Genomic DNA, 21,901 nt, shown 5'->3' with positions numbered 1-21,901 from the left:
ACAAAATGAAATAATAATATATTGCCCACACATTTGTATACATAAAATACATCATTTCTAATGTACTGTATGTGACATTTGAATTACAGTACAGTATACTATTAGAATGTTATATATGTAGTATTTTACCTGCATGTTTGCCACCAAAACATGTTTTAACTCATTCTAAAATGATACTGTTTCTTCCATCATTAACAACTAATTAAATGTTAAAGAAACAACTAAGTATGTATTTATTGCTATTGAAATGATTTTACAATATAAAACAAAGATCAGTGCAAAGATCAGTGAAATGCAATGAGCTACTTTGATCAAATTGTGGAACATTTATACATCAATATGAAAAGTACACTATGAATATGCAACCATTGAATATTCATATAATCATAATAATGTAATTCTCTAAACAAAAAGTTACTGGGAAAAATGCAGAAGTGCATTTGAACTAACTCGAGATAAACCTGCAAATGGCTGAACCAAAACACAGAGCAGTTTAAATGTCACGTTTAAGTGGAGGGTCACTTCTTCTTGCCATTCAGACACTGAAGACTTAATCACAAGGTCTTTTAAAAGGAAACAGAATACAAATTAACCAATAATTAATGAACATAGATATGCATTAGAATTTTGTTAACTCCTCAGTTTACCTTTTAAAGCTTTGACTGTGTCCTCATCAAGCTTGACACGAGTGTCCGTTTGATCCGTCACTACATGGCACTCTACAAGTTACATTGAACATACAGTAGGAGGCTTAAATCACTGACACTGATATAATGCAACCTGTGTGTACAGGATATGCTTTACTTTGATAATTGTGTTTTATTTTAACCAAGGGCATTTTCCATTGACATGTCTAGTGTGGTCTTGCTTACAAGAAAAGTTCGCCTCTGTTTAAGGAGATTTAAGGAAATCAGAAGTCATGCCAATGCACTCTATGCACGCTTAACTTGTATGGAAGCATATGGGTAGCTAAATTCAATTTAGAATGTAATATGCAATATGACAATGCAATATGTAAAATTACAATGCATTTCTGAATTTAAGTTTACATTTTCCATGCGTGTATGTGCAATCCATGGTGCAAAATAGAAATGAAAATGTAATACTTTAATTTCCATTTTCTACAGCCCTGTTTTAAATACATATTTTAGTGCTTTAGAAGTTGCAAAAATAAAATGGAAATGTATTACCCGAACTGATATAATGTGATTCACATTGTCAAGCACAAACTGTAGCAAAATTATGATTTAAATGTAAATTTCCCTAAATGCATTTACATTTACGGGTGGGAAACTTGGGATTGCATTTTCATTTACACAGCGTGCAATGGATGTAGCAAAATTAAATTGGAAATGTATTAGCTGGATTGATTAGATGTGCTTTACATAGTCAAGCAAAAACTGTAGCAAAATGATCGTTTAAATGTAATTTTCCCTAAATGCATTTACATTTACGGGTGGGAAACTTGGGATTGCATTTTCATTTACACAGCATGCAATGGATGTAGCAAAATTAAATTGGAAATGTATTAGCTGGATTGATTAGATGTGCTTTACATAGTCAAGCAAAAACTGTAGCAAAATGATCGTTTAAATGTAATTTTCCCTAAATGCATTTACATTTACGGGTGGGAAACTTGGGATTGCATTTTCATTTACATAGCGCGCAACGGATGTAGCAAAATTCAATTGAAAATGCATTCCGAGTTGACCACGCCCCCACCCTGTGAATCACTGCGTCAAGGCGGGTCCAACAACTCCCATTGCCTGGCCTCTCACGTGGGAAACATGGCGGCAGCAGGGCTGACTGATTAAGTGAACCATAAACAGAGAAATATTAGTGTTTATGGAGATTATTACGTGTCCGTAGGTGACTACAGTGACTACAGAACTACAGCGTTGTTTGATCCTCTCGTCGAATTGTTTGCATTATCAGACGCTGACATCTGTTTTGGTAGTTTCCCTTGCACTGTCCTGTGGCTCCCTTTCGTGCCTTCGCATTCAAGTAGCGTAGTGGCAATCGGTTTTCACAAAACAATATACTTTAGATATTATTTGATAGACTAGTAAGTGTGGATTAATGATGTTTAAAATCTCTAGCCTGGTGGTCAGGAAATTAATGGATCAAATCAGCAGATTTGCAAATGTTTATTTATCTCCACATATATCATTAATAAAAATTAGCAGTGTAACTTTGCAGTATACTATACCACATTATAACTCCTACGTATATATGATTTCCATATTATAGACGAGAGTATTCAACGGCAATAAACGTCTCATATGGCAATAAATATCTTCACAACATTATTGTTTCTAAAACGTTGACAAAATTATTTTCAAAGTTATTCAGAGATGCACACATTATTCCGCATATGATTTGAATATTAGACTTAACATAACAGCATCATGAAATGAATAAACAGAGAAGGAAGCAGGATTGATATAAATTGTATTAGGCTATTATAAAACAATAAGCAATATTACTGAAATAAACTCTTAAGGTAAATGCGTCAAACACGCTTTTAACCACACTAACAGGTCAAAATAAGCAATGACAGTGAAAAAACATTATTATCTCTCAACACTTTATATGACAAATAATAAATTTAAAGGAAATATTCTTACAGTATTCAAAGATGCACACATAATTCCATTTATTACTGTTGTCTCTGGCCTCGCTCTGTTAATATTGACAGGTGCGCATCCCTGTCTTCCAAACAGGTATCATTTTGTATAGTTAATCCTTAAAATTAGCCATGATTTTATTTTTGTAAAAAAAAAATTGATTACGGTTTGTATTACTCTTGTTTTTTTTTTTTTTACCACCGAGGGCCTACAGATGTTTCTTCCGCGAACATTTCATCACAGTTCAAATAAACCCTGACTGTTACATGTATTTATACGTTGAAAACATTGTCCAAATCTTTTTTAATTATTTTAAAATACAGAGAACAGCGTTAAAACCCCTCACGGAGTGAAAAAAGATAGAAGACTGAACTTCGACATAAATACCTTTTGACATGTTTTGTGAAGAAGAAGAACCGTTCCGGTAAAATTCTGTTCTTTAACAATAATGCATGGATTATTATTTAACAAGAATAACCATGGTTTTACTACAGTAAGGTTTAACTATGCTTGTAGAAAATCTGTAGTAAACATGTTTTTTATTTTGCTTTAAGGTAAAACGGTTCATTTTGGTAAAGGTCATTAATTGTTTTACTGTTTGCTGTTACGACTACCACAATTAAACGTAATTTTACTTCACATGTTTTGTTTGCTTCATTAAAACGAATTTAATTTCATTTAATTCGTTTCTTAATTTTAATTTATGTTTTGTTACTAACTTTTGTGGATATAAATAAATAAGAACATTAAAAATAGTGAATAAGATAAGACGACGTCATTGGCCACAGGTCAGTAGCCTACCCTTCACTACGCTTCTGCTATGAAAGTGTATAAAGGTACATAAGTTAAACGTATGTTTGGTCTGATCGGGTCAATATGCTGATGTCCAGGTGTGTAAGACTAGTCGATCTGCAATAATTATTCGAAAAGAAAAAAATCTATTAATTTTTTTTAACGTGTCACAGGTTTAAGGCATTGTAATATAGAATGGTCATTTAATGCGTTATCACTTGATCTGTGTTATTTTATGTAAAGAAGTATACATGAAAATTATTTTGTATGTATTTCTAATTGTTTTGGCCATTCGGTTCGCAGTAACCTATTTCGAGATTTAACACCGCTGGGTTTTCTGATTTCATTCAATCGCGTGTTATTTAGACGTGCTCCGCATCATGAGAAATTAGCCTCTTTTTACCGATAAAACAGAAGAGTTAACCGAGACAGACATGGAGAATGAAACGAAACTTAGAAAAAAAATATTATTTGCGGTGCTCTGGTTTTGAACCCGATTGCTGGAGATGCAAACAGTAAAACAAGCAATGACTCCGTCTTGGACCCTTACGAACATTAATCATAGTTTTACTATAGTTAAAGCCAAAATCATGGTTACAACAAGATCGTTTCGAAAACCAACCACCCAATAGCTTAAAAAACCTTAAACCTTACTGTAGTAAAACCATGGTTATTCTTGTTAGATGATAGTTTGATGATAATCTATTATTGAATTGTTAAAGACTTTCACTGGAACAGAATGTTTATTCTTCTTCTACAAAAACATATAAAACTAAATTAAGAATAGTCTATAGCCTATACCTTTTATCATTCGCTCCGTCTGAGGTTATAACACCATTATCTGTATTTTAAAATCTTTAAAAAATGTAACAATGTTTTCAACGTAAAAATACATTCACATACATGTAACAGTCAGTGTTTATTTGAACTGTGATGAAATGTTCGCTGTAGAAACATCCGTAGGCTACTTGAATGCAAAGGCAGCCAGACAGTACGAGGTTAACGTCTGATAATGCAGACAATTCGGTGAGAGGATCAAACAACGCTGTAGTTCTGTCACCTACAGACACGTAATAATCTCTATAAACACTAATATTTCTCTGTTTATGCTACACTTAACACTCTGGGGTCGACGGTGGCGCGGGCGCCGCAAAGTCTTTATTTTTCAATCACTCCGCAAAGAGAGTTAGATAACTCTGCTGATTTTGGTCATACAGATATGATTTATACATCATTTAAAACGTTAAAGTGTCTAGTTTTGTTCTGTCCACTCCCAATAAAAACAGAATGTTGTGCTTTTCGCAAAATTAAGAGAATAAACATGATGCGTGTTTTGTTCTCTCTCCCTCAGTGAAGTCCTTTCAGAAACACGTCAGAAAAATTAACTGTAACTTAAGGAATACTTCTCATATAAAACAAAAGATACATATCTACATAATGCTTGGAATGTCTGCTTTTGGAAGATGTAAGTGAAATCGAAATCAAATATTGTAATTCGTTGTTAACTGTGTTAGAAGAGGGAGATGTACCGTCTTTCTCGTGTTCCTGCATTATCTATAATGAGCCACGCCCCGCTCCATTGAAGAGAAGAGCAGAGATCATCCATATTCATTAGTCAACCCCAGTCCCCAGTCAATGGAGACTCCGTCTCTGTAGCCATTCAGTCAGTGGCAGTGCTGTGTTGAGTTTTAATCCAAGTGTTGGTGACATGACATCTACTTGTTTACTCAGACTGTAACTTAAGTTATCTCCAGACGCGAGTGTGTGCTTCATCAAACAGACGCGATCGACGTCCAAACGCACACACAAATACCTCATATTTGACGCGCTTTGTGGTATCATTATAAGATATGCGATTGTAAACATCACATCTACTTGTTTACTCGCGCCTAAAGTTATATCCAAACATACGCGAGTGCGTGTGCTTCGTCAGTGACGCGATGTCCAAACGCACACACAAACACGATGCCTCATATTTGACGCGCCTTGTGGTATTCTTATAAAAGGTGCCATTGCAAACATCACATCTACTTGTTTACTCGCGCATAAAGTTATCTCCAAAAAGACGCGAGTGTTTGCTTCGTCAGTGTGACGGGATCAAGGTCCAAACGCTCACAAAAACACAAGATGCCTCATATTTGACGCGCGTGTGGTAAAATTATAAAGTATGCTCTCTCGCCTGTAAATACAAGTCATCTCCAGGCGCTTATGTTTTCTTTGTGCTTCCGTCAGACGCGGTCGACGGCCAAACGCACACACAATGCCTCATATTTGACGCACTTTTGTATTAAGACGGATCTAAACACATCTAAAACCCTGTTTGTTCGCGTATATCTCTGCACAGTAAGTTTATTTAACGCAGGATCACGCATGGGAAGGCATTTCTTTTGTGTTGCTTTCACAAACAAACACGTAACAAGGCGTCGTCTTACTGCCTAATGCAGCTCATTATGCAAGTGTTTTGTTCTTCAGCTGTCAATCACAGACTATTCAAGAGCTTCCAGCCTCCTTGCACATTGCCTTCCTAACCAAAAAGTGACTTTGAAATTGTAAATCAATATTATTGTCTTATGTAAATGAGTAAGCAGAATGATTTTCACATCATTTTAAAGAAAAAACTCTAGACTACTAGATCCTGTTTTGAAAAGTCTTGTGAAAACATGTTTAGTATGAGTTTTTTTTACTTATATCAGTCACTTAAAGATTTAGCTTTTTCAAAAACCATGCATAAACATTTTTCTCTCAAAAATACAAACATGTACATACATGTTGATCATATAATATAGTAGCCCAGTTTGTGCTGAACACAGTGTTATAAGACTTTTGCCATTATTATGTTTTTAAGCAACTGAAAAAAGCACACATGTCAGTGCATGTCAAAACTTCTCCAGGGCCCTAAAAACCCCTTAGACCCCAGAGGGTTAATCGGTCAGCGAATATAACACTCTCAATCAGCCCTGCTGCCGCCATGTTTCCCACGTGAGAGGCCAGGCAATGGGAGTTGTTGGCCCCGCCTTGACGCAGTGATTCACAGGGAGGGGGCGTGGTCAACTCGGAATGCATTTTCAATTGAATTTTGCTACATCCGTTGCGCGCTATGTAAATGAAAATGCAATCCCATGTTTCCCACCCGTAAATGTAAATGCATTTAGAGAAAATTACATTTAAACGATCATTTTGCTACAGTTTTTGCTTGACCATGTAAAGCACATCTAATCAATCCAGCTAATACATTTCCAATTTAATTTTGCTACATCCATTGCATGCATTGTAAATGAAAATGCAATCCCAAGTTTCCCACCCGTAAATGTAAATGCATTTAGGGAAATTTACATTTAAATGATAATTTTGCTACAGTTTTTGCTTGACAATGTGAAACACATTATATCAGTTCGGGTAATACATTTCCATTTTAATTTTGCAACTTTTAAAGCATTAAAATATGTATTTAAAACAGGACTGTAGAAAATGGAAAATGTAAATTAAAGTATTATATTTTTATTTCTATTTTGCACCAAGGATTGCACATAAAAGCATGGAAAATGTAAACTTAAATACAGAAATGCATTGTCATTTTACATATTGCATTGTCATATTGCATATTACATTCTAAATTGAATTTAGCTACCCATATGCTTCCATAAACTTCCACGTTTGACTCAAGGTTAAGTTTCTGATACGGGAGATTTAAAGCAGAGTGACAGCAGCATCGCTAAAATTTACTCATTTGCTGGATTTACCCAAATTTACAACCTATGATGTGTGAAGAATTGTCCAGATGTGCAAACTGAGAAAGGTTGCAAGTTTTATGTGTCTTATCTATGTAATCATTAAGATATATTCAGCTAGCCTGTACTAGCAGTGCTTACATTGTGCTGTTTTTTACAATTCGTCCAGCAGGCTAATCACATTAGTAAAATATTATTGTCTTTGTAATGTTGTCTAAAAGTGTCAGGTAAAATAAGAGAGAAAAGTGAGATCTCACTGTTACTGCTATATGAGGAAAAAGCAAAACGAACAGAACCACACACCATGATATGATGCTGACAGTGTCAAATGTGACATTTAGAGTTCTGTTCTGAGTTTTACTGTTTTATTGTGGTATATTCACGCTGATTGTCAAAACATTTTTACTTTGTTTTTTACACCCTCTAATGTTTCAAGATACTAACTCAAAAATAACCAAGTAAAAAGACTATGGTAAAATTCATAACCACAGATGTTATTTTCAGAGAAGACAAACATACCTTTTAGTCTAGTACTAGCATTGCATTAAAGCGTAACTAAACCCCTGGTCAGAGCCTGACTCCAAAAAATGCAAGAAAAGTTGGCAGATCACAACAGAGATAGAGAGGACGAACTAAGCTTGTAACAAGGGTGTAGTGAGTTTAAACCTGGTTAGTCACGACATATTTTTTGGACCCAACATCGAATAGGAAAATTCAACTGCAGTAGCCACCGTTCAACCTGAAGAGGGCAGCACTCAGACGTTTTTACACCATATATTGTAGTATTGAAACACTTTATATCCAAATGTCAAAAAACTTACACTAATAAAGCATCATTCTTACAGATCATTAACTAAAAAAAGTTGCTTTAGGGTTTAGTTACTCTTTAAACAATAGCATTAGAAAAAGGTAAAAGTGATCTAAATGTTATACGAATACTGTAGAACTAAAAACTTACCACCAAGAATAAGTATTTTTATGGGCCGTATCTTCATCTGTTCATCTCTACTTTGACGTATTAGAAATTCTCGGCTCTGATTGGTCAATTTGAATGCCGCTGTGCTAAAAAAAGACTGTTGTGGCTGTTATGATTTCTGAAATACAACAAGAGAAATTAAATGCCTAACTTTACTCACAAAAAATGTATGTTCCAAAAGCCACACAACATACACGCTTGAAGAAGCTGGGTTAAAATGAATACATACTGTAATACTAAATGTTCTACTTATTTAATAGTTCACTAAAAAATCTAAAAAGCAAAAATCTGTCATCACTTAACTTACCCTCATGTTCTCTCATTCATCTTCAAACAAAAACCGAGGTACTTTAATGAAATCCAAGAAACGTAACGTTATATTTCCCCTCGATGTCAGATCCACTTTATACTTGAACTAAAAACTGCTCACATTTCAAAAAGTTAATCGCAACAACAATAAAAAAAAAACATCGCCGAAGTAATCCATGTGAATCGCGTTGTTTCATCCAAGTCCTCTGATGATCACTATATATAATTTAACAGTTTTAGTTTCAACTTTTAATCCACATGTACCAACGATCACGCACGTTGTGTATCAAACAACTGAATCAGGAAGCCAATGTGACGTACTGAATCCCAAGAACCAATGAGGTTTAGTCACGTCCGTCACGTCACGTCTTGTTTGAATATAAACACTAACAAATGTATGTGGATTAACTTTGTAAAATTATTATATAATGCACGTTCAATGATATGATGTTGAAATTGCAATGTTAGCCTATTAAAATTAATGTACATGTTTTTTAAAAATATATTTTTTTTTCTCAACACTAAAACTTCTGTAAAACCTCTAAAACTTCTGTAAAAGTATGCTTGTGTTTAACATATATTTTTTTTAAATGTGTAATTTAAGATATATTTTTTCCCAGCGTACCTCTAGTGCTCTTTTTAGAAATATGTTAAATGTATGCTTGAGTTTAGCCTACTTTTTTAAAGTGTAATTAAAGATATATTTATTACCAGTGTACCTCTAGTGCACTTTTTAGAAATACATAAAAATTATGCATGAGTTTAGCATACTGATAAAAAGTGTAATTAAAGATATAATTATTACCAGCGTACCTCTAGTGCACTTTTTAGAAATACATATAACGTATGCTTGAGTTTAGCATACTTATAAAAAGTGTAATTAAAGATATATTTATTACTAGTGTACCTCTAGTGCAGTTTTTATAAATACATTAAAAGTATGCTTGAGTTTAGCATACTTTTAAAAAGTGTAATTAAGCATATATTTATTACCAACGTATTTCTAGTACACTTTTTTGAAATACATTTAAAAGCTATTTAAAGAGCACCAATTATGCTAATAAATTGGCACGTTAGCACGTAAATGCAGTATCCCATAGTACATACATGTTATTAAAACTTGAACTAATGCACTGTGAATCTTATAAATTGCTTACATACCTCACCGATTTCCCACTGTCTGAAAAACGCTCGGTTTAGTTCCTGTCTCCGCCTCCCAAAATGTCTAGTGTAATCGGATTGGTCAGATGACTACTCAACTGTTATTGGTCAGCTGGGTTCGTCGTGTGTTTGAAAGGTTACGCCCCTGACTACGCGTGGGTTGACACCGGTTCTGACTGAGTGTCACAGCCTCAGAGGCAACGTAAACAAGCGTTATATTTCTCTATGGTGTCTGTAGTGTACTGCCTTACCACTTCGAGCTCGATCCAGAGAGTTCAGAAGGCCGTTACGATATAAACGATCTCCGTGAATGAATGCGATTGGATTTAACTTTTTAGGTGTCCTTAGCTCTGCCAGAATGCTAAACGAAGACGAAAATGTGTTGCAAAGACATCCAAAAGGTAATTATAACGTACTACATAACTATATGGAAACACCAAATGTAGCACATAGAAAGTATTTGTTGAAATGATTATAAAACGATTTCACTTGGTAATTTCTACATTATTTTACTATAGTAAAATGTATTATAAAAGACTGTTTACATACTCTATTACTGTGCAAACTATATGGAAACACCAAATGTAGCACATAGAAAGTATTTGTTGAAATGATTATAAAACGATTTCACTTGGTAATTTCTACATTATTTTACTATAGTAAACTTCATTATAAAATACTGCTTACATACTATTTTACTGTGCTATGTTTTTACTTATTAGGTTTTAAGGAGAATGCAACAGGTTCCAGGGCCTCTTACCTGCGTGATTCATCATCCAGGTTTTGCACAAATTGTCTAAATCCCTACACACAGAACATTTATTGTACCGACTATAAGCCTTTGAGGCGCAGGACTAGAGTAAGTTTTATTACATTTTTAAACCAATAACACTAAAGTATTATTATAGTAACAAAGTACCCAAAAGAATAAAAGATGTAACTTTAAAGAAAATATAGTAGTCAGTCAAAAGTTTATTTATTACAAATATATATTTAACTGTTAAACAATATACAAATAAACATACTTTAGTAACCATATTGTGCTCTTCTTTCAAAAAATTGTTCAATTCACTTCTTACAGCTATCTATTCAGATAAATGGCATATCAAAGCTTTGTCAGCTGGTGCTATCTAAGACGACACTTTAGGGTTATCATCCTGTCGTGTGTTGTTCTCCAGATATGCTTGGAGCTTCCTGATCGGAATGTTGGCTTCCGACGACCCCTGCACTGAAGATGGCATGCAATCACGTCCTCCTTTGAAGGTCTCTCAAACTGTGATGCCAGGTCCATTGGAATCGGGGTTTCCTTCAGCTTATCTTCAAATACCTCAGCAAACACAAGCCTGATCACATCATCCACATAGCTGTACAAATATTGCAGTCAATAAATCTTTTTGTTTTGATAATTTATTTCCCTGCTTCATACATTAAGTTTTTAATTATGAATGTATTTGAAATAAAACATTACTGCTTACAGTATGTCACTTGTGTGTTTTGGGAACATAGCCTTGTACTTTCCCTCTCCTGCTTTTGTTATGGCTTGGTGACATTGTAATGGATGGCTGCAAGGTACAACCTGTAAAAATATAAATATGCAATTCATTTATTCTAAAAGTAAATACTACTTTACTTTATTTAACACAGTTACTAAAATACTTAAATACCTGCACAGCATTCCAATAAATGGAAAACTCAATTTTTGTGCTGCAAATTGAAATCTCAGGCTATGGACGGCAAAGGCATCCACTGATGATGGTGATTGAAACAATGTGAAACGATGCTACTGCCTGGGTTCATATGATTATGCAGAGAAAAAAAAAACTTTGTCATCATCAGTTATACATTTAAGACTGGTAGTGGTTTCACTAGCTAAATACATCATGTGTTACACACCTTTGCTCCTCATATGCCTTGTACTGTGTGTAATGATGTTGCATGTTTGCATACAGTGTAGCAGGATGTGTCCAGCTGCGAATCTAGGATATACACAAATAAAACAAACATGTATTCAGTCAAAAAGACATATTATAACAATAGAGTACAACGATTATAAATCGTTAGACTATTCATTAAAACGTTAATGTATTACATGTTACATGGCCCAACATTAGCAACACACATTACGTGTTTACTTCGTTTCAAAATCTAAGAAAGCTTCAAGTAAAAACAACAGTAAAATACATATAACGTTAAACAAATCATCTGTACTTTGAGTTTCTTGAGTTTTATCATGAGAACAAACTTTAACGGTAACAGTTTAGCTGGAACAGCTTAGCAAGTTTGTAAACACGTCTAAATAAACATCGATAAAAACGATAGTCTGCATAATTCAACATACACGTGTGTAAATATGGTACGTTGTTTATGAAATACATTATTACAACACAAAACAATTAGCTTGCAAGCTTAGCTCTACACATAGATATATATCTGAGCTCTACAAGCACATAATGTTAAGCTCCGGTTACCGGTAACGTAACTTACAGTAAAGGCAAATAATAAACATGAATACTTACAGCCTGTGATCCAGAGGTGCACGGTAATCCAACTTTCAGGAGGAGACGTCGCGCAGCTTCGGTTCATGAGAAGCAGTTATTGTGAAAACTCCGTGAACAACTTCTGACTGGATTTTTCCGGAACCGTATTAAACATGATGTCCTCTGTGTTAGTCCATAAAGTGATATTTTGCCCTTGCATCTAAAGAGACAGCGTCTACTCGAGAGATTTAATCGCTTAAACAATGAAACAAGAGTTTGCAAACAGGGTCAAAGCAGGGACTCCCAACCTCCGCCATTTTAGCTCTCTTCTGACTCAGCGCTCTCCACCCCCGTCTTTGAGGGCGTACCCAAGCCAAGCAGAGAGGGCTGAACTATGATAATGTTGGTCTTATCTACGTCACCAATCCCAGGAAGTAAACTGTTGCCTACAATCCGAGTGTTTTTTGTAGTCCTCGAACGTTAGAGACGATAACTCGCGTCATCGTTTTCTTTGAGGTATGTACTTTTTGAATATCGTTAGCATGTACTAATACACACTTACACACAAAAGGATGTTTAAAAACGTGTATCTCATAATAGGTGCTCTTTAACATATTTTTAATACACTTTAAATAAGCACGTTGGGAATACAAATGTATTAAAAGCATATTACTTAAATGTTAAGTATATTTTTAATACATTCAATACAACTTTTTTTCACCTGGGAACCGTGACTACTCACCTCAGGAGGAGAATAAAGTCTCTTGGCAACCAGTCGGCAACCTCTGCAGCAAAGTTTTAGCATACAGCCAATCAGCTGGCTGAATAAACTGTCGCTATAATGAGCCCATGTTCATTGTGATTTTTGTGTTTTTTTTTTATTTTTTATAATAATTATTGCAGATTGATTTAATCACTTACACTATAATACAATGGCATTTAATTTAAAAATAAACAAAAGTAAACTTAAAGAGTAACTTAACCCTAAACCAACTTATTTTAATTAATGATCTGTAAGAATGATGCTTTATTAGTGCTCTTCATTGATTTTAGTAACTTTTTTGACATTTGAATGAAAGTGTTTCAATACTACAATATATGGTGTAAACACGTCTAAGTGCTGCCCTCTTCAGGTTGAACGGTGGCTACTGCAGTGGAATCTTCCTATAGGATGTTGGGTCCAAAAAATGACTCGTGACGTAAGCAGGTTCAAGCTCACCACGCCCTTGTTACGATCTCATCAAACACTTGGTTCGAGCTTTGTTCGTCCCTTCTATCTCCGTTGGGATCTGCCCACTTTTCTTGCATTTTTCAAATATTGCCAGTGGGCGGAGTCAGGCTCTGACCAGTGGTTTAGTTACGCTTTAAGGGTATTTCATTCCTCCAGGGCAGAGGTCCCCAACCACCGGGTCGCGACCCAGGTATGGCAGTGTTTCCTCTAGGATTTTTTTCAGCTGTGGTGGCAGGGGCGCCCATGATGATTATAAATGTACATTTTTTTTTTATGTAGAATATAGGCTACAGTAAACTAACATGTATTTTTTTATAATTTTCATGCTGTCATTTACTTTTCCTTATATTTATAGCATATTGCTTTTCTATGTTTTGATCTAAACTGTATTTTCTTAAAAAAACGTTACGTAGCTACGTACGTATAGTTCGGATATTTCATTGTAGTTTTAATGTAGTGTGCATTGCAAGTTCGTCCTCGTGTTTAGCGTTACAGAGCTGTTGCAAAGTCATGCAGTCCTGTTTGATAATCCGCACCGCTGTGATTGACAGAACAACCGACCAGTTAACGTTATCCGACATCAGCAGCAATTTTATTTTACACCCATACCATTTGACATAAAGACTGTGACCCCGACCCGGTCACAACGCAAATCGCGCAGTTAAATATAAACCTTTAACGGTCTTCAGACAGATGTTAAACACAAATAAGCACGGGGCCATTTAAAAACGAGTCGAATTTTGGTCTTGGATGTTGGGGATGTTAGACCCGCATTTTACTCTTGTCTATTGAGTCCCGACCTGCATCTACAACACAAATGACACGCGAATAGTCTATTATTACACCCGTTAGATCAAATATTCACCCGCAGGTACCCCGACCCTGCTGTTTCGTCTGAAAACAGATAAAGTCTCACCGTCTGCCTCAAGTTTATATTACCAACGTTCTTCTCTTCCACGGGAATAATGTAAGTTTCCTTACAAACAGATTCGACTATTAATGTCTTGCAGTCGTAGTATTCAGTATTTAGCCTTTTGTTTTTGGAATATCTTATAATTTAAAGTGAAACTTTGTGAGTGTCGATCTAAAGCACAGAAGATTGACTGACAGCTGAGCGGTCAGCAGCGCGCCACGCTTATCAGGCCATTACTTATTCAGAATATAGGCTATAAGTTGATAATATGAGTACAGTGATTCCAAATGAATGTCCAAAAAACTCGTAATATGTTAAATCAAAAGTTGAATAATGTCTTTTCTCGCAGCCCAGCGCTGTGTTGGTGTAGATATGCGCCGGTGAACATCATATGCGTGATGACCTTGCAGCTTAAATTACCCTAAATTTATAGTCATAAAGATAAAAGTAAAACAACATTCGAAACTTCAAATGATGTATTTTTATTTGTGTAAACTCACAATAAGGAGAAAACCTTGTGCTTATTTATAATCATTAAAAACATGACGTGTTTTCTGCTGGTTTTAGAGCGCGTCACAAAAAAAGAACAGAAACTTTTTTATTCGTTTTGTCAATTTAATAATTTAATAATTATTTAAGTGCAACATATTTCGTATAAGCTTATTTATTTTATTATTAATTCTCAAAACAGAGACGTAGCTTACTCATCCTCTGTTGATTTAAATCTATGTGTGCATGAAACTAAACCCATGGAGGAAATTATGATATTTTAGGAGATTTATTTATAAATAAGTGAAAAACGCGAAAACCAGAAAGGAATTTATTTCTAGACAGCCAGTCTGGCAGAGCGGACATTTCGGTAGCTTTTTGCGAGCTGCCGCTGTGGGTTTTGTCTAGAAGGTATACAGCAAATGCCGAAAAGTTAAGGATTAGATTTGGAGGTAGGATTATTAGGATGAAAACAGCAGTTCTGGCTAAATTAGATACAAATACATCCTACAATCGTGTGAAATTTTGTGTTTAGAGTTGGGTTTGGTTGAAGGATTAGGATAAAACAGTGCTCATCCAACGAGATTTCGTTTGCTATACCTTCTATCCACAACCGCAGGCGTGGCGGGGATGTTTTAGGAGTGGCGGGCCGCCACGGTTGAATGTATATAGCGGAAACACTGTATGGGTCGTGGACAAGTTGCCACCATGTCGGAAGAACGTCCAGAACAAAAATTGTATAATAGCTACGTAATAGCTTAATCAGGTATTTTGTACTTTTAGAGCATACTTGAAATAACATAAGTAATTTCCACTTTTGTACAGAGCCGCACTTTCTTTCGCGGTCTCTCTCTCTCTCTCTCCCAACGCCGCAGCGATCACATTGCTGTCAGAGTTTGAGCTAAAACACAATTGATCAAAGAATTGCAGAGGTATGACTTTACGAATCATTTGCAAATGTACGTCGCAAATCATGTAAATACGCGAAGACGTTCAACTGTGTGACATCGCAAATGATTGAAAAGTAATTTTTTATTCTTCTGTAAAACAACTTATTATCCAGAGATCGTGGCACCATGATCAAAATAAACTCTTTTACTGCAGTAATAATATTTTAATGGCTACACTTAAATGAAACCTAAACTGTCTTGTGTCAATCATCATTAAAAGCATGATAAACGGGCGTTTCCGTGCCTCCGTGCCCAGCCGCAATTCTTCTGGCATCTCTCCTCCTGCATTTTTCTTCTGTTCTGTTACTTGAACTTGGGGCTCGGGCCCGACCAAAATTCGAGCTGCCTTCGAGAACAGCAAGCCAAGTTCGTTTACCGTTAATTATTAAGACTAAATGGGCAGGCAAACTGAAACAATTAAAGTAAAAAAACTATTCGCCAAAATATGGTTTTACAACTCTATATAAAATATACTATAAATAAAGCAATTATTAATTTTCCCAATGCATGGTTGTTTGATCTTTCTTCCGTTTAAAACGTTATACATTTTGCAGAGGAGTATTTTCAGCACTTTGTTTGAACAGCAACTCAGCAACACCCAAACGGTCCAACCCCCGTGTCTCTACGATGTTCGATGCAGAGATATAAGGCTTTGTTTATTCTGTTGCTAGGGTACTCTATTTGGTTGCTAGGGTGAAACTTGTCATCCACTAGTGATTACACTACGAGTCAAACTGTCCAACCACTGTGTCTCTACTATGTTCTAATGCGGAGATATAAGGCTTTGTTTATTCTGTTGCTAGGGTACTCTATTTGGTTGCTAGGGTGAAAATTGTCATCCACTAGTGATTACACTACAAGTCACGAGTCAAACGGTCCAACCCCTGTGTCTCTACAATGTTCTAATGCGGAGATATAAGGCTTTGTTTATTCTGCTGCAAGGGTGCTCAAATGTGGTTGCTAGGGGCGTGGCTTGGGAGTGGCTAATTATGTGGCTAGTTATTACACTCCGAGTCACAAGTCAAACGGTCCAACCCCTGTGTCTCTACGATGTTCTGATGCGGAGATATAAGGCTTTGTTTATTCTGTTGCTAGGGTACTCTATTTGGTTGCTAGGGTGAAAAGTATCATCCACTAGTGATTACACTACGAGTCAAATGGTCCAACCCCTGTGTCTCTACAATGTTCTAATGCGGAGATATAAGGCTTTGTTTATTTTGTTGCTAGGGTGCTCAAATGTGGTTGCTAGGGGCGTGGCTTGGGAGTGGCCAGTTATGTGGCTAGTTATTACACTCCGAGTCACAAGTCAAGCGGTCCAACCCCCGTGTCTCTACGATGTTCTGATGCGGAGATATAAGGCTTTGTTTATTGTTTCCTGCCCCATTATAAGTCAATGGGAAATTTCGTGTGCCTCTTACACCCCAGGGGTACAGCTTACCCCCCAATGTGATGTATGTTCTTACAGAGCCTACCACCCTCTTCAAATGTTGTAACCCACAAGTTTTTACAAAATCCTTGAGGGGAGGTATGACCTGTCAAATTTCGGCCCAATGTTCAGTCAATGGGATTTTTCGGGTGGTTTTTCGCCCCCCTTTCAAAAATCCTGCACCCGATCCCTTATAAAAGTCAAATCACACCTCTCCTCAATAATCTGGTCGATTTGAGCCCTCTATGATGGGACTACGGCAAACCGTACGGGACGAGTAACCCGACGAAATTTTGTCCAGATATAAAAATAATAAGTATGAGCAATAATAATAGTGATGCCTTGCATAAATGCAAGCACCACTAATAACTAGATGAGGTTAAAGTATGTTGGCTTGAGAAAGAAAGAGAAACAGGAGAGAGGGAGGGAAGAGATATGGCGAGAATGGGGGGAGAGAGCTGCTGAATTCCCAGTTACACACACTCAGAAACAATTTACAGTAGTTGTTACTTTTGGCCCTGTCAGCTGGGACGAAAGTAACACACAGGTGGGTCAAAAGTAACACAACACAGAACAAGATAAAACAATATTTTTATGTGAATTTTACTGGAGGCTACTTGGAGAGTTTAGAGAAAGACTTATTTCATGTGACATTGTGGCGCCGTGATCACGTCAAAGATTTACGACACAGGTGATCCGGGTTCGATTCCCCATTAGGGCATTTTTTAATATATATAGAAACTGGCTTGTAAACGTGATAAAAATATAATATATTTGCATGGGTTTTATGACATGAGACATGACATGCTGGAAAGCACACTTTGTGACCTAAAGAGTTGTCGTCTTTTCCTTTGCGACAGTGCTGCGGCGCTTGTGGGCTGGGAGCTAGACGTGAAAAATACATGTCTAGCACCCCATAGTGGCCAAAAAGTTCCATGGTGTGCCTTTAAGGGAGCAAATAATCGCTCACAAGATTTCCAAACCACAGTAAGTTAATGTGCAGTTAACCTCCGCTGTGTAGAAAATGCATGGTTTAAAATGTAACAGTCTCGACGTTATTAGAAGATTTTTAGATTAATTTTGTAACAGCGCCAGAGTTCACGGGGGCACGGAATCACATGAGGTAAAAGTGCAAAATGCGTTCCTCTAATAACTTTATATCTACATTATCGAACTAAAATCAAATCACGTCAATCTTAGTCATTTTAATTTTTTATATACTTCATGGATTTAAAATTACATAGTTTTATAGCATAATGCAGTTGTTTATTAACGCACAATTATATAAGTCATTAAACAGAACGTAAATAAAAAAATGCCATTTCAGATGAAAATATGATGCCAATATGTCATAATTCTAATTTAATTAATTGATATTAAAGGCGGAGTCCACGATGTTTGAAAAACGCTTTGGAAAAAGAGACGGGCCGACTACCAAAACACACTTATAGCCAATCAGCAGTAAGGAGCGTGTCTACTAACCGACATCCTTGCCGGGTTGCGTATGTGTGGGGCGGGTCTATCAACAGAAGGTCTAGATTCTATTGGGGTAGGGGCGTGTTTGTTTAGGTGATTTCAAATATCAACATTGGCTTTCAAACATCGTGGACTCCGCCTTTAAGTATTAATCATTCAATATGAAAGTTACTCAAACATTTATTTTGGTGGTTTTTACACGAAGTCATGGGGCTCAGATTGTTAGAAATGTAAGAGAGAGTGCCACGTGTCATGGAAAAGACTGTGAAAGCTCTATAATATTTCTTTTTAATCTCCCTGACTGTATGCACAATGAGCTGTGTGCATCGTGCTCCCTTAAAAATGGTGCATGACGCCCCTGAAAGCATTTTTGTTCACAAACTCTGCTGTTAACGCAATGCTCTTCCCAAAGGAACACATTGTTGTGTGGTGGTGAGGTGTAAATGCAGACACAGATTCATTAAGGAATATTGTTTATAAATACATTTATTTCTGAATAATAAATTACCTATAATATGATACGTAACACATTTTTACCAATAATATACTAGTTTAAAGATTAAAGCTTATAATATACTAACAGATTACCTATAATATAATATTTTTTAAGATTAATATTTATAATACACTAACTGATTAAAACCTACTGTTAACAGATTCTTACCTATAATACACTAACAGATTATCCTACTATTTAACAGATTCTTACCTAATATACTAACTTATTACCTATAATATACTATTTTAAAGATACATACTTAAAATATACAGATTAATACTTATACTATTTAACTGATTACTACGTATTATATATTAACTAATTATTATCTTAAATACTATATACAGTAAGTGATTAGTATCATATTCTATTCATTGTTATTTTCTAGTGCTGTAATCTCCATTACACGATTATTTTTATTAGTAATAATTTATTAGTAGTAATGGAGAGTGTTATTGGCAGTTGCTTAATTAGATCAGCAAAATGTCACGACACGTATACACAAAACTAAAGGAAAGAACCCAAACGCAAGGATACAAAAATACAACTATGAATTTATTTACAAAATAACAGAAACACCCACGTAGGGGTAAAACCAAGGATAACTAAAGACTGTGATGGAACACAAACACGGGAACAGATATCAGCAAACACGGATGACATGAATACTGAATTTAGACAACGAACGCGCACAACACAGTGAATGCAAGGGCATTATAAAGACACCACATCAATGGGGAACAGGTGAACATAATTAATCACGTAAGACACGAGTACATAAGGGAGTAGGGTGAAAGTGACAAGACACTGGGAACACGTGTCACACATACATGATGTGAAAAAACACGTTTCCCCACGTAAACACAATGCTGCCATAACCTTGCCCTCTAACATCCGACCTGAAACATAACCAAGGTCAGGCAAGACCATGACAGCCACAAAACACTGGGAACACGTGGAAGCCACACATACTATATGACTCCACATGTCCCCACACAGAACATAATACTGTCATGGTCTTGCCAGATACACTCAGACCTGAGTCTAGTACAAAAGGTCTGGCAAGCCCATGACAGTACCCCCATCTTTAAAGACGGATACCAGACGTCCATAAAACAAAAACATTAAACACGAGGAACGAGAGACTGAACAACAGAAGACACCCATGACAACACAACAATAAACATCAAAGGCAAACAAACATAAGTAACAAAAGGGTTGGGATGGTTCAACAAAAACAATACATGATGAAGGGGTGGTGGGGCAATAATAGGGGGAACAAAATGTCCAAAGTGATGAAAATGACTCCCAAAGTTCCACGGCTGAAATGCCGGCAGGTGACGTGTCCCCGGCTGCGTCGGCGGGTGACGTGTCCCCGGCTGCGCCGGTTCCGATGCCCTCTTCGTCCTCCGTCCGGATACAGGGAGATCTGGGCAGCGACTGGTCGCGGGAGTAGTCTCTAGCGCCGGGGAGACGGGAGTCGACCTCCCCATCCTGATAGCCCCGGTCATAATGCCCCTCATGCTTGACTGAGTCTGGCGGGGTCCAGCAGGTCCGGTTGGTCTCCGCCTGGCGCTGGCTTCAGGTCCGCATACGAGTGGGTCATAAATCTCGTAACCCGACTCGTATGCGGGACGGGAACCTCTTCCCCGTATTACCAGGCGGCTACCGGAAAACATCCTCACTGGGTTCAGGTTTGGCGCGTTCGTTATGTCACGACACGTATACACAAAACTAAAGGAAAGAACCCAAACGCAAGGATACAAAAATATAACTATGAATTTACTTACAAAATAACAGAAACACCCACGTGGGGGTAAAACCAAGGATAACTAAAGACTGTGATGGAACACAAACACGGGAACAGATATCAGCAAACACGGATGACATGAATACTGAATTTAGACAACGAACGCGCACAACACAGTGAATGCAAGGGCATTATAAAGACACCACATCAATGGGGAACAGGTGAACATAATTAATCACGTAAGACACGAGTACATAAGGGAGTAGGGTGAAAGTGACAAGACACTGGGAACACGAGTCACAAATACATGATGTGAAAAAACACGTGTCCCCACGTAAACACAATGCTGCCATAACCTTGCCCTCTAACATCCGACCTGAAACATAACCAAGGTCAGGCAAGACCATGACAGCCACAAAACACTGGGAACACGTGGAAGCCACACATACTATATGACTCCACATGTCCCCACACAGAACATAATACTGTCATGGCCTTGCCAGATACACTCAGACCTGAGTCTAGTACAAAAGGTCTGGGAAGCCCATGACAGTACCCCCATCTTTAAAGACGGATACCAGACGTCCAAAAAACAAAAACATTAAACACGAGGAACGAGAGACTGAACAACAGAAGACACCCATGACAACACAACAATAAACATCAAAGGCAAACAAACATAAGTAACAAAAGGGTTGGGATGGTTCAACAAAAACAATACATGATGAAGGGGTGGTGGGGCAATAATAGGGGGAACAAAATGTCCAAAGTGATGAAAATGATTCCCAAAGTTCCACGGCTGAAATGCCGGCAGGTGACGTGTCCCCGGCTGCGTCGTCGGGTGACGAGTCCCCGGCTGCGTCGGCGGGTGACGTGTCCCCGGCTGCGCCGGTTCCGATGCCCTCTTCGTCCTCCGTCCGGATACAGGGAGATCTGGGCAGCGACTGGTCGCGGGAGTAGTCTCTAGCGCCGGGGAGACGGGAGTCGACCTCCCCATCCTGATAGCCCCGGTCATAATGCCCCTCATGCTTGACTGAGTCTGGCGGGGTCCAGCAGGTCCGGTTGGTCTCCGCCTGGCGCTGGCTTCAGGTCCGCAT

At 37.1% G+C, this 21,901-nt stretch overlaps 3 long non-coding RNA genes across 3 annotated transcripts; 1 reads left to right on the top strand and 2 right to left on the bottom strand.

The window, feature by feature from the left end:
- Positions 1 to 287: 287 nt before the first annotated feature.
- LOC141369135 (uncharacterized) lies at positions 288 to 8,728 on the bottom strand. The gene is made up of 4 exons (XR_012372699.1): positions 8,431 to 8,728; positions 8,106 to 8,209; positions 648 to 719; positions 288 to 563 (listed from the first exon to the last, which is right to left on the bottom strand). It is a non-coding gene; the product is annotated as an uncharacterized lncRNA (long non-coding RNA).
- Positions 8,729 to 9,566: 838 nt separating this feature from the next.
- Positions 9,567 to 11,076, top strand: LOC141368952 (uncharacterized). The gene is made up of 3 exons (XR_012372365.1): positions 9,567 to 9,994; positions 10,316 to 10,452; positions 10,772 to 11,076. It is a non-coding gene; the product is annotated as an uncharacterized lncRNA (long non-coding RNA).
- On the bottom strand, positions 10,548 to 12,686 carry LOC129428218 (uncharacterized). The gene is made up of 4 exons (XR_012372366.1): positions 12,110 to 12,686; positions 11,258 to 11,569; positions 11,069 to 11,169; positions 10,548 to 10,957 (listed from the first exon to the last, which is right to left on the bottom strand). It is a non-coding gene; the product is annotated as an uncharacterized lncRNA (long non-coding RNA).
- Between the last annotated feature and the right edge of the window lie 9,215 nt (positions 12,687 to 21,901).

This window comes from Misgurnus anguillicaudatus, chromosome 12 (genome assembly GCF_027580225.2).
Source record: "Misgurnus anguillicaudatus chromosome 12, ASM2758022v2, whole genome shotgun sequence".
Taxonomy (NCBI): Eukaryota; Metazoa; Chordata; class Actinopteri; order Cypriniformes; family Cobitidae; genus Misgurnus; species Misgurnus anguillicaudatus.
The sequence above is the reverse complement of the archived record's forward strand: the minus strand, read 5'-3'. Positions and strand labels throughout refer to the sequence as shown.